Below are 10,702 nucleotides of genomic sequence, written 5' to 3'. Positions count from 1 at the left end.
CTGTCTGCATTTTAAACACCAATACTAATCCAGGGAACACCACATTGGATTTTGTCAGTTCTTTATACAATCTGTTGAAGTCCTGAGACATACTTTCACTGAACAACAATCCATTTTCTGAAAATTATCAAAGGTTGACCATACAAATTGATATTTATCAGTTCATAGATAACACAGTGCAGAGCTGGAGCAGCACAGCGGGCCAGGCAGCATCAGAGGAGCAGGAAAGTTGACATTTCGGGTCGGGACCCTTCTTCAGAAATGACCCAAAAAGTCAACTTTCTAGCTCCTCTGATGCTGCCTGGCCCGTTGTGCTCCTCCTGCTCCACATTGTTATCTCTATCTCTGACTTCAGGATCGGCAGTTCTTCCTATCTCTATTTATCAGCTCATCTTTCTTGTAAATTTCAGTCAATAATTAGATTTAGAATACAAGGTTGAAATGCTCATCACTATCTAATTCATAGTCATCCAGCTCACAAACTACTTCTGATAGGAAGCAACAACACTGAGGTCATTTTCCTTTTCCTCTTTAGTGGAGACATAACCTATGTCCACATATCCACTTTTTTCTTTCATGATATCTAAACCATGTGATCAGAGAAAAATCAATCTGACAATTTACACATGATTTGACATTTTTCACAATGGCTACTAGGATTGTAGCTGTCTGATCTTTTTTGTTGCTCCCAAGCTTCGTCTTTAGGTACACATTCTCTGCTCCTTTGTTCTAAACAATGCCAAAAGAAGACAAGGTCAAAGTTTTTTGTCTTGCACTATGTTGTAATTCAGAAAGCGAGTTGGTAAACAATGAAACTGGAGTTTTACGTACTTTAATATTTATTTAGAGTTATGTATTATAAATATCCCACAAACAAACTTTTAGGCTGTCTCTATTCATAAATACTTTTGAACCACCCTATTCAGAGATGTTATTACACGTATTACAGTAGATGAGACTTGAACCTAGGTCTCCTGGTTCAGAAGCAGGGACACTACCACTGCAACACAAGAACCTTTCCATCTATTTTAATCAACCTGTTCAGGCATGTTACGGCACAAAACCAAGTCAGGTGGGACTTGTACTTTGACCTGAAGATACTAACACTACCAAGGATACGACCACACCACAAGAGGCCTTCGTGTCTATTTAAAGGTATTTTCTGATCAACCTGTTCAGAAATGCTATGACGTAACTCTGGAGCAAGTGCGACATGAACCTGGGCCTCCTAGCTCAGAGGTCAGGACACTAGCACTGCACCACAAGAGCTTTGTTTTTGTTTATCCTACTTTTTAACCAGCCATATCTAAAATCACCCAGTTTCCAATCACACTGTGTGCAATGCCCAGCAAGGGCAATTCGCTTGTGTCTGTTTTTTAAATTTAACCTATTTTTCTAACCAACATGTTCAGAGATGTTATCACACACCTCTAGAACAGGTGGGACTTGAACCTGGACCTCCCAGTCCAGGAGTAGGGTCACTACCACTGCGCCACAAGAGAGCCTGTGTGTCTATTTTTAATTCTTTTTCTATTTACAGTTTTAATTCTTTTATTTAACATATTTCTTTAATTGATTTGTTCAGCGATGTCATTAAACACCTCTGGTGTAGGCAGGACTTGAATCCAGTCCTCTTGGTTCAGGGGTAGGGACACTACCACTGTGCAATAAGAGGACCTGTCTTTTTTAAAATTTTTTAGTTATTTTTCTTACCAATCTGTCCAGAGATGTTATTATACACCTCTGGAGCAGGTCGGACCTAAAACTGGGCCTCTTGGTCAGGGGTAGGGACATTACCACTGTGCCACAAGAGGGCCCTTTGTATCCATTTTTTATTTCCTTCATTGTCTATTTATATTGAGCACAAAAAATTGCCTACCACTTGCACACAATTAAACAAAATAAATATAGAATTAACAATGAAAAATTACACTTTGATACTCCATTTCAAACGAACTTTTACACAATCAGTACGAAAAAAATCAGTGATGTAATTGATTCAGGGGCTTAAGAACTAGTACAAAGTTATATGACAATTCTTCAGTCAGTTTCGTGAATTTGTAAAAATGGCTCTATATTTTCACATACTGTAAAAAGAGTATTTACTATAAATAACATCTGACCTTGATTAAGAGTTTTGACAAGCTAAGACATTGAGGGTTTAAATTGGGTTTTTTTTAATTCACTCGTAGACGTGGGTGTAGCTGGCTGGGCCAGCATTTATTGCCCATCCCTTCTTGCCCTTTGGAAGGTGGTGGTAAACTGCATTCATGAACCATTGCAGTCCATGTGCTGGAGGTAGACCAACAATTCTGCTAAGTAGGGAAAATCATCATTTTGACTAAGCAGCAGTGAAGGAACAGTGATACATTGCCAAGTCAGGATGGCGAGTGGCTTGGAGAGGAACTTGCAGGCGGTGGCGTTCCCATGTATCTGCTGCCCTTGTCCTTCTAGATGGAAGTGGTTGTGGGTTTGGAAGGTGCTGTCTAAGGATCTTTGGCAAATTTCTGCATTGTAGGTAGTACACACAGCTGCTACTGAGTGTTGCTAGTGGATAGAGTAGATGTTTGTGGCAAAAAAGGTTGGCTGCTTTGTTCTGGATGGTGTCAAGCTTCTTGAATATTGGAGCTGCGATTATTTAGGGAAGTGAAGTGAATTACACTCGTGATTGATGGTGGACAGGCTTTGGGAGTCAGTAGACAAGTTACTTACTGCAGTATTCCTAACCGTTGATCTGAGCTTGTGAGTCCAGTTGAGTTTCTGGTCCAGGATGTTGATATTGGGAGGGGTTCATTGATGGTAACACCATTAAACGTCAAGGAGTAGTAGTTACATGGTTTGTTATTGAAGATAGTCATTATCTGGCATGAATGTTGTTATTTATCACTTGTCAACCCAAGCCTGGATATTGTCCAGATCTTGTTGCATTTGAACACGGACTGCTTCAGTATCTGAGGAATTGCAAATGGTGCTGAACATTGCGTAATCATTAGCAAACGTTCCCACTTCTGACCTTATGATGGAGGGAAGGTCGTTGATGAAGAAGCTGAAGATGGTTGGGCTAAGGACAGTACCCTGAGGAACTTCTGCAGAGACATCCTGGAGTTGAGACGATTGACCTCCAGCAACCACAACCATCTTCCTTTGTACCAGGTATGACTCCAATCAGTGGAGAGTTTTCCCCCAATTTCCACTGATTCTAGTTTTGCTCGGATTCCTTGATGCCACATTCAATCAAATGCAGACTTCATGTCAAAGGCTGTCATTCTCACCTCAACTCTGGAATTCAACTCTTTTGTCCATGTTGTACTGAGGTACAAGGCTGTACTGAGGTCAGGAGCTGAGTGGTCCAGGTACAACACAAACTGAGCATCACTGAGCAGGTTATTGCTGAGCAGGTGCTGCTTGATAGCACTGTTGATGACACCTTCCATCACATTCTACTAAGAGTAGACTGAAAGGGCAGTAATTGGCCAGGTTGGATTTGTCCTGCTTTATTACGCACAGGACATATCTGGGCAATTTTCCACATTGCCGGGTAGATGTCAGTGATGTAGCTGTACGGAACAGCTTGGCCAGGAGAGCAGCAAGTTCTGGAGTACAAGACTTCAGTACTGTTGGCGGAATGTTATCAGGACCCATAGACTTTGCAGTATGCGATGCCTCCAATCTTGATATCACATGGAGTGAATTGAATTGGCTGAAGACTGGCATTTGTGATGCTGGACACCACTATAGAACATATGGTCTTCTGCTACAATACATATTCTACTTGCACTAACTGAAAGGAAAAAAAAGTTATTTGACATAAATTAAAACTTTTTTTTGCAGATTTTGATGAATTTTAGCAAGTAAATAGTGATTTATAGATGTGTATATGTATTCTAAAATTGGATTTGGACCAGTATGCACTTGAATAACAGCCACATTTGCACATATCAAAACCAATCCAATGAATATTTTTACATGTCTATTTCAGCCTTGGGCCTGCATTATTTTCTATGCACTATTAGAATGAGAACAAATAATTTAACAACACATGTAGTGAGACAAGCATATATATCCTATCTTATAGCTGACATAAATACATTTAGAACAAAGAGAATTACAGGTTTTTTTTCTTTAAACCAACAATTTAAAGGGCAAAAGTCCAACATAAATGAAAGAAAAAATCTCGGACTCATCATGTTTGAGCTGCATTATAAACCTATATCATATGTTGAATTATGCAACAAAAGACTCTTAGAGATTTAGAAATATTCTATTGTAAATCTGTAGTTTAACACAAACATAAGCTTTCACATTTCCCTTCTGGACTCTTTCCCTATCTGTAAGAATAATAGAGTGGTTGTGGTAGTGGATTTTAATTTCCAAACATAGACTGGAACTGCCATAGTGTTAAGGGCTTGGATGGAGAGGAATTTGTTAAGCGTTTACAGGAAAATTTTCTGGTTCAGCATGTGGATGGACGTACTAGAGGAGGTGCAAACCTTCACCTGTTCTTGGGAAATAAGGCAGGGCAGGTGACTGGGGTGTCAGTGGAGGAGAACTTCAGGGCCAGTATTAGTTTTAGAAGAGTGATGGAAGATGATAGACTTGATATAAAGGTTAAAAGTTCTCAGTCAGAGGAAGGCCAATTTTGACGGTATTAGGCAAGAACTTTCAAAAGTTGATGGGGGTGGATGTTTGCAGATAAAGGAATGGGTGGAAAATAGGAAGCCTTCAAAATGAGATAGAGAGTCCAGAGAAGTATATTCCTGTTAGGGCAAGGCTGGTAGGTGAAGGGAATGCTGGATGACTGGAGAAATTGAGGTTTTGGTTAATAAGAGAGAAGCGTATGTCAGGTATAGAAAGCAGAAATCAATGAATCCCCAGAAGAGTATAAAGGTAATAGGAAGATACCGAAGAGGAAAATCAGGAGGCCAAAAAGGGGACATGAAATAGCTGTGGCAAATATGGGTTAAGGAGAATACAAAGGGATTCTATAAATAGACTAAGGACAAAAGAATAACTAGGGAGTGAATAGAGCCCCTTAAAGTTCAGCAAGGTCACTAATGTGTGAACTGTAGGAGATGGGGGGAATACTAAATGAGTATTTTGCATCAGTGTTTACTGTGGAGAGGGATATGGAAGATAGAGAATGTGGGGAAATAAAAAGTGTAGCACATCTTGAAAAGCGTCCATATAACAGAGGAGGAAGTGCTGGAAGTCTTAAAACGCCTAACAATGGATAAATTCCTGGCACCTGATCAGGTCTACCCTAGAACTTTGTGGGAAGCTAGGGAAGGGATTGCTAGGCCCTTTGCTGAGATATTTGTACCATCAATAGCCAAGGTGCCAGCAGACTGGAGGTTGGCTAACAAAGCCATTATTTAAGAAAGGTGGTGAGGAAAAGCCAGGGTACTGTTGACTGGTGAGCCTGACATTGTTGGTGGGTAAGTTGTTGGAAGGAATCCTGAGCAACAGGATTTACATGTATTTGGAAAGGCAAGGACTGATTAAGGATAGTCAACATGGCTTTGTGTGTGGGAAATTGTGTCTCACTAACTTAATTGAGTTTTTTGAAGAAGTAACAAAGAAGACTGATGAGGGCAGAGCAGTGGACATGATCTATATGGACTTCAATAATGTGTTCGATGAGGTTCCTTATGGTTGATTAGTTAGTAAGGTTCAACCATATGGAATACAGGGAGAACTAACCATTTGGAGACACAACTAGTTCAAAGGTAGAGGACAGAGGGTGATGGTGGAGGGCTGCTTTTCAGACTGGAGGTCTGTGATCAGTGATGTGCCACAAGGATCGGTGCTGAGTCCACTGCTTTTCGTCATTTATCTAAATGATTTGGATGTGAACATAGGAGGTATGGTTAGTAAGTTTGCAGATGACACCAAAATTGGAGGTGTAGTGGACAGAGAAGAAGGTTGCCTCAGAGTACAATGAGATCTTGATCAGATGGGCCAATAGGCCGAAGAGTGGCAGGTGGAGTTTAATTTAGAAAAACATGAGGTGCTGCATTTTGGCAAGACAAATCAGGGCAGAACTTATACACTCAATGGGAAAGTCCTGGGGAGTGTTGCTGAACAAAGAGCTTGGAGTGCAGGTTCATAGTTCCTTGAAAATGGCATGGCAGGTAGATGGGATAGTGAAAAGGGCGTTTGGTATGCTTGCCTTTGTTGGTCAGTGCAGAGTGTAGCAGTGGGATGTCATGTTAGGCTGCACAGCATGTTGGATTGGCCACTTTTGGAATACTGCATGCAATTCTGGTCTCCCTGCTATAGGAAGGATGTTGTGAAACTTGAAAGGGTTCAGAAAAGATTTACACAGGTGTTGCCAGGTTTGGATGGTACGAGCTATAGGGAGAGGCTGAATTGGCTGGGTCTATTTTCCTTGGAATATTGGAGCCTGAGGAGTGACCTAAGAGATTTATCAAATCATGAGGACTATGGATAGGGTGAATAGGCAAGGTCTTTTCACAGGGGTGGTGAGAGCCCAAAACTAGAGGGCATAGGTTTAAGGTGAGAGGGAAAAGATTTTAAAAAAGGGATTTAATGGGCAACTTTTCCATGCAGCGGGTGGTGCATGTATGGAATGAGCTGCCAGAGGAAGTGGAGGAGGCTGGTACAATTACAATGTTTAAAAGGCATCTGAATGGGTATATGAATAGGAAGGGTTTAGAGGGATATGGGCCAAATGCTGGCAAAAGGGACAGATTTATTTAGGACATCTGGTCGGCATGGATGGGTTGAAATGAAGGGTCTGTTTCCATGTTGTACAGCTCTATGTCTCTAAGTCAACATTCCACTGGGAGAGAATTGTGCTTTTTTTTCAATCAAATTAACCAATTACCCAATTAACAGAAAGAGAACTGTACTTTGTTGTTTTATTTTGATAAACCCACCACCAAATCACCCAATTAATCAAATTATAAGACATGCCCACCAGGGGGAATTGAACAATGAAAGGACACAAAAAGGGAAGGCAACAATGGGCTAAAACAGAACAAAAATTGAGTTATTGGAGTAATAACACATCCCAGCCCCCTTGGTGCAAGAAAATTCTGCCCTTTTTCATGTTTTTGTCTTTTCTGTTCTTTTCGTGTTTTTTTTAATATAACCAGAAGTGCTGTGACACACAACCAATCAGCTTTTACCACCACAAAATCACTCGTGATATTTTTTAATCTATTACCCATTGCCAGTAAATAACCCGTGTTTCCCAGTTGATTAATTTACATGCAAAGCCCCTCAACAAAGGTGAAAGAGATGTAGAGAGTGAGGGAGGGGACGAGAGAACTCTGCTCTTAAATACAAAGTTCAACTCATCACCTGCTCTCAATCAACTCTGGAGCTGTTCTCTTTCAGCTGTCTCAGAGCTGTGGTGTCCCTACTCCTGAGCCAGGAGACCTGGGTTCATAGTCCCATCTGCTCCAGAGGTGTGTAATAACATCTCCGAACAGGTTATTTAGAAAATATTTGTTTCAGCCTCAGGCCTGGTTCGTACTTAGGGCTCTTGTGGCACAGTGGCAATGTCCCTATCTCTGGCTAGACACACATTCAAGAAACACCTGCTCCAGAAGTGTGTAATAACATCTTTGAACACGTTGAATCAACAATATAATTTGTTTTAACTGTAAAGGGCATTGCATTTCTAACTCTGACACCCTTTCTTTTAAGGAAAAGATATTGAAAAAAAATTACAAGCGTATGTATATAAAACAAACCACAATTTTAAATTTCCATTGTTACATAGCAAGATACCTGCTTCTGGAGCCTTCAACAATTTTCTGTAGGATTATAGCAGCTATATCAATTCTAAGCCTTTTCTCACTTACACCTTAATGAACAATCCCATAAAAGACATTTAAAGACATCTGAAGGTTTTCCATGATGGAGCCAATAGAACATTGCTGGGTCTGCCCTGTTGAATTAACTTTACAGAAAAACACCACACACAAGAAGCATTATTTAATCCACAAACACATTTACGCAATTTGATGTGGCGGACAACTGGAAGTTTGGGGTCATTTTTATGGACCGAGTGTGGGTGCTCGACAAATTTTTCATCAGCTTTTACCATTGTCTCACCTTATCCTAAACTATCTCTTTGTTTGCTTGTCCCTTTTTTCTTTCTGTCACGCTCTGTCTCTCTGGGCTTCGTCTCAAATGGACTCTATTCGCTACTCCCCCAACCTGTGATCAGCAGAAATACCACCCTTTCTCAGCTGATCAAAGGTCACTGGACTCGAAACATTTATTCTGTTTTTCTCTCCATAGATACTGACAGACATGCTGAGTTTCTCCAACATGGTTTTTGTTTTACCCTGAAGAAACACCACTTTAGATATCTAGAGAATACACTTCCAAAAAATGTTATTAAAATGGCTAACATGGTTTTCAAAATGACATTCCTAGCTATTGCCGAATCTACCCTAATCTCTATTTCTTTTAAATATTTTTCAATGCCTCCACCTACCACTATAGTCTTGGCCTTGTAGGTCCCCTCTACTAGGATGTTCCAGTACAGACAATCTGTGTGACAAAACAGGTTGACGTCCTTCTTCAACTTCAGAATATCCATTGAGTTCTTTCCGATTGTGTAACTCTTACTATACCTTCTTTTACCATTCATTTTCAATTCTACTAGTATCCACCAACAATTCCTGATCATGGGGACTTCTAATTTTATCTGTTCTTATGAGAAGGTTCTCCAGTACTCTCACTACTGAGTTGCCTTGTCTGACAATGGCCTTTTTTACCCCTCATATTGAGATCTCTTTGGTCTACTCATATCAGGATGTCTGCTAGAAACCTTCTCTTCTGTGTATGCCCTTTTCCTGCTAAATTACTCTCCCACTCAGTATTCAAATTAAAACTATGTTTCCTCGTTCCCCGCTCCTGTATTCCTTTCTCCCAATCCATTAGCAACTCACATCTTGGACATATTTTCCTGTAGTTTTGCCTGCCGTCCCATTGTCATGGTCAGCCTCCAGTCATCTGACTCTTCTTGCCGATAAACTACCCTTGAAACTACTTTGGGCAAATAATTCCCCACAGGAAATCTTCACAATCAGCACATGTATCAGTATTCTCTGACCTCATAAGTTATTGTCCCTTGGTTCCAAATAATTTGGAAGGGGGTTCATAGTTTTTTTAAAAAAAAAAAGGGCTGCCCATTTAAGACTGAGATAAGGAAAAAATTTCTCTCAGATGGTCAAGTCTTTGGAATTCTCTTCCTCAAATGGTAGTATGTGCAGAATCTTGGAATATTTTTAAGGCAGAGATAGTCAGATTCTTGATTACCAAGGGGATGACGGATTATCAAGGCTATGCATGACTGAAGAGTTCAGGTGAAAAATCAAATCATCCATGATTGTATTGAATGGTGGAGCAGGCTTGTGGGCTGAATTGTCAACTCTTGTTCCTGCTCATATGTTTATCAGTTTGTATTGTAAGACTGTTGTGTACATGAAGTACATGGTGCTTCATCGTCACCCTCCCCCACATTCCCAGAGTTGGGCAATTCAAAACTTACCCTCATTACTCATGAGGATTGTACCTTTATTGGCAGATGATTCTGTTGGAAAATGAAAGTTACATCCACTAACCTTTCCTGGCCTTTTTGATCCCCTACATCTTTCTTTCTTATAATAAGCCATGTAACCAGATATGAAATCTTCTCCGAATGTCTCAGTGCTTTCCAATTCTTCCAACATCTCAGCTTCAGTGAATGCTTTTCTACCAGAATGTTCTAGGTTTAGATGGGGCAAAAAAAAAGGAGCTATTTTTCTTGTAGTGCTGGAGAATCGTCATACAATTGAAGGCACTTTGGATTCTGTCTGAATAACACCAACTGATATTGGCTAATTCCCCATCTCCCCAAACAATTTTTAATAATTGCAATGCCAAATCATTGCCATTTGTAAATTACAGTTCGACTGATTTGCCAGTAATTTGTGCAACATCTTATCAGTTATTGTGTGGTTTCTTTCACACAAGCTATTGCTGAATGGACTTTGTGCAACAGTATGCATCACTATAATATTTAAGTTCTCACACATGTTCTCAAATTCGTCATTTCCAAATTCACCTTTATTTACCTTTGAAAATTTTGTTGTTGATCCAAGACCTGTGCTGGCCCACTTTCTATGACTTTGTCTAAATACTGTCTGTCCTTATTGTTTATCACCAGGGATATACTCCTGGTCATCATATCTACAAAATGCAAGGGCTGTTGTGGTATGGTAGTAGCCAGGAGGCCCAGGTTCAAAGCTCACCTACTTCAAAGTGTGTAATAACGTCTCTGAACAGGTTGATCCCGTAAACATCTACAAAAATGTAAGGTATATATTCCATTCTTTGTCCCATATGTTCAGATCCATGACTACTACATAATTACATTCCCAGGCTAAAGGAATACTCATGATATTTAGTATCTTACGATATTTAGTACACACATTACATTGCACTGTGATCTGTTCTACGAATAATTTGTATTTTTTAATCCACAACTCCACATCCTTTAGCAGTAATTTTGATTTTTGAGAGGGGGTATGAGCAAATTGCTTATGCAATTTCCACATAATCCTCTTATTAGCCAGACTTTTATCTGCAGAAGTCAATTAAACTTCTTGGATTTCTTGACCAGAAATTCCCGGTTTCCTAAACAAACTATAATAATGATGATTGAGATAACAAGGTGTAG

General features: G+C 40.0%; 1 protein-coding gene across 1 annotated transcript in view; it reads right to left on the bottom strand.

The window, feature by feature from the left end:
• LOC109916308 (WD repeat and HMG-box DNA-binding protein 1) overlaps window positions 1-10,702 on the bottom strand; it is a 242,083-nt gene that overhangs the window by 25,450 nt on the left and 205,931 nt on the right. The window lies entirely within an intron of this gene.

Source organism: Rhincodon typus, chromosome 8 (assembly GCF_021869965.1).
Source record: "Rhincodon typus isolate 14 chromosome 8, sRhiTyp1.1, whole genome shotgun sequence".
Classification (NCBI taxonomy): domain Eukaryota; kingdom Metazoa; phylum Chordata; class Chondrichthyes; order Orectolobiformes; family Rhincodontidae; genus Rhincodon; species Rhincodon typus.
Note: the sequence above shows the minus strand (reverse complement) of the source record. Positions and strands in the feature narration are given on the sequence as shown.